A 3,590-nucleotide genomic window follows, 5' to 3' on the forward strand; every position below is an offset into this window, starting at 1 on the left:
AGGCAGCAAGAGGAAATGAGATTTGCTTCACATTTGGTTCCACAGTGGGAGCTGGCTCTACATCACCCTCTTTTTGCCCTTGACTGGGTAATATCTACTGCACTCCACGTATCACTGGCAGCACAGGCCAGGAGTAGGCAGGTGTGACTCTGAGTACTCCCCAGGCTGCCCTAAATTGCACTGAAGCTGAGCTGGGCCCTGAATCAGGAGGCAGACTATAGACATAGACACCTTTGTCATTTTCCAAGTCATGCACCACTGGCAGGTCTGGAAGACTTCATTAACTCCCTGCTCTCCTTTGGCATTCCCTATTCCATCTGATACAGAGCATCTGATAAAGTGAACTTGGGTTCACAAAAGTTTTGCGCGCGTGCTCTCTATCTATATCTAATCTTATTTAGTTAGTCTACAACGGTGCATATCTACCCTGACTTCTGTCTGACACTATTGCCAGAGACACTTTTTAATGAAGTAACCTGTAAATTACCTGGCGCATAGACGTTTTGCTGGATAAATTGAATTAAATCCTGATCCTTTGCCTTTGACTTCACTGGGATCAGCATTTGGTTTTCCTGAGTATATAACTGTTGTATTGAAAGTCACATTTCCTTTTTTTTTTTCTCCCCTGCACCCCGCATCTTATCAACTGAGAGAGCCAAATGAAAAAAGGGAAAACAGAGACAAGTTGAAAGAAACTGTAATTACTGTCATGGGGTGAGTCAGATTTTATAATTACCTCTTGTTTTTGTGCTGGCTCATCAGTATTCATTATTTTTTCTGTTGTCTTTTCCTTTTCAAAACTCTTGAGTTTCACTTTCATTTCACCCAGATGCTTAAGTTTCATTTCTTTATGTTTGTTTTCACTTTTTTTTCTGGTTAACCTCTTCCTAAACAATTAGGATATTTTCATATTTCCGCTTTTAGAATGAGTTTCAACTCCTTTATGCTTTTTTAATGATCTCGTTCTATTCCTCTTCCTGTTTTTCAATCCATTTTCCTTTTTTTCACTTTTCTGTGACTGGTCTGATTTTTCATCAGTACAGTACTATATTTTGAACAATCTCTACACAACTGGAGCTGTTACCACACTAAGAAAGCTGGGGGTAATCGAGGCAATGTAGGCACATATAAAAATTAAGCACATGCATAATTGTACCCTGGAAAAAGATGGATTTAAACATGTGCTGAAGTGTTGTCTTGGGTTGGGGACTATACTACTAATTATTACCAGCCACTGAGTGCCCCCCTTTATATTTGCAATGTTAGCAGATATATGAATGGATCAGACTCATTATTAAGTACATCTTCAGTCTGCCACCCCCCAAATAAAAAATATTTTCCAATTTTCCCAGCCAGTTGCCTTTGGAATTCCTGTCATGCATCATGTTTGAATTGTTTATTAATAAAGTACCTACTTATAAGTAAGATCTGTAGAAGGATTTCATTCTAATGTTTGTGTCACTGCAAGCCATATCCAGAAGTTTTTATTCAAGCAAAATGCCCAACAAAGTTCAGGTCAGGTCCTATTTTTCCATTGTGATTCCTAGTTTGGCACCTCATCCTTTGGAAAATCACCACATTGAAAATACAAAAACTAAAGAAGTGTCCACACAAGACTGCATATAGATTAGCAGATCAACATACGTTTTTGAGTGATACAATTAAATTCCAGAATGATGATTTCACAGTGACAACATGAGAAAATGACGAGGGCGTTACAGCAACTGACTAAAGATACACTAGGTTCCGGCCAACCTGTTTTCAATGCGAGTCCTGAAAGGACAAAAGTAGCTCTCTGTACCCTTCACGTCACAGATCCTGAGACCAATGATTTGTATTAACAGCCAAGGATCACAATGCTCTGTGTTCTTTTCTCCACTACATCCTTACATCATGGGAGTGGCAAGCAAAGATGTCATCATGCCATGACAACAGCACAATGCCACTGGAGGAGGAGGCTTCTAGCTTGCCTCATAGGCAAGCTTTAAATCCACTTTGTTTTGTCGGAATGAGATGCAGCTGCCAGGAGGCAGGAGACAGCCTTGATTGTGCCAAACATAGGAAACTAGGCTGGAAGGGACCTCACAAGGTCATCTTGTCTAGCCCTCTACTCAAGGCAGGATCATCCCTAAGTAAATCATGCCAGCCAGTGTCTGTCTAGCCCCCTCTTGAAACCATCCAGGGACAGGAATTCCACAGCTTCTCTAGGTAGCCTGTTCCAATGCTTGACAACCTTCATAGACAGAAAGTTCTTCCTAAATCTCCAACCTCCGCTGCAGCTTGAGGCCATTGCTCCTAGTCCTGTCCTCTATGGCCACAAAAAAAGTCTGTTTCCATCCTCTTTATAATAATCACCCTTCAGGTACTGGAAGACTATTATCAAATCTTGTCTCATAAACACTTATTTCTTATAAAATAAAATACACCAGTTTGCTACAAAAATATCTTCAAAAGATGGTGGTTTGGCCTATCACTAACATTCATGGTGATACTGATATTTTGTGGTAAATTAGAACGAAACATATAGCATTATTATAATTTGCCTGAAATGTACATGCTTGTTTAATAAATACGTTCTTTCATTTTACCAGGGTCAGCTTCTGGAAGGATAGATAATGTTTTTTTTCTTTGTACTGGTGTTCTATATTTTGCCATTGCAAGCAGGATTTGGGGATGCTGTTTTGCATAATTCTAATTAAAATACATTTTATTAATATATGTTTTGCAAGCCATGGGCTTGATTCTGTTCTCACTTGTACCTGTTTTACAGAAACGTATATGGAAACAGAAGTGCCTGATGACTCAGAGTACTGCCCTATCTTATAATTGCAGTGTTTTTATATAGCATTTGGTCACAACACTGGGGACAGTGGCCACAACTGATGATGATTTTCCCTGACTATTTATACTTTAGTTATTGTATCATGTTTTTTCTGTAATGATCCCTTTTCTTCTACTGTAGGACCAAATGCAAAACTGTTCCAAAAACTGTTGGAACTCACTGCCACACAACATTATTAAAGCCAAAATTGTAAACATTAGGACTTTTAAGGAGTAATAACAACACATTTAGGTACACTAGCTATGATAAGAATGTATAAATCAAGCTTCTGTTACCCAGTACTGTTCTGCTGCATACAGATCAAATCCTGGGCCCTGTTCTCGCTGCCTGGTGCAGATGAACTCCTGTGTTTCTGCAAAATGAGGACTAAAGGTTTGTCTACACAGGAAATTAACCCAGATTAACTCAAGATATGAACACTCTTATCCCGGAATAAGTTTCTTGTTCCTGTTAAACGATTTTTTTTGGTAAATGGGCAAAAAACTGTTAATCTGAAACAAAAGTAACTGCACATGACATTGTGCAGACAAGCCATTTGGAGACTAGTGTATAACTAAAATAATTAAGATATATATATATTACACACACAGTATATTAATTCTCACCATTCTTCAGCCCTGTTACCCAGAACTGAAGATGGGGAGTTGAATATTTTCACTTCAACTTCTCAGAGGTGTAACAGGGATGGATCCAGATAGGGTATAGTGCATGACAGCACTTCAGAGCCCCCCCCCCCCCCCCCCCCCCT

The sequence above is a fragment of the Alligator sinensis genome, unplaced genomic scaffold (assembly GCF_000455745.1).
Source record: "Alligator sinensis unplaced genomic scaffold, ASM45574v1 scaffold1222_1, whole genome shotgun sequence".
Lineage (NCBI taxonomy): Eukaryota > Metazoa > Chordata > Crocodylia > Alligatoridae > Alligator > Alligator sinensis.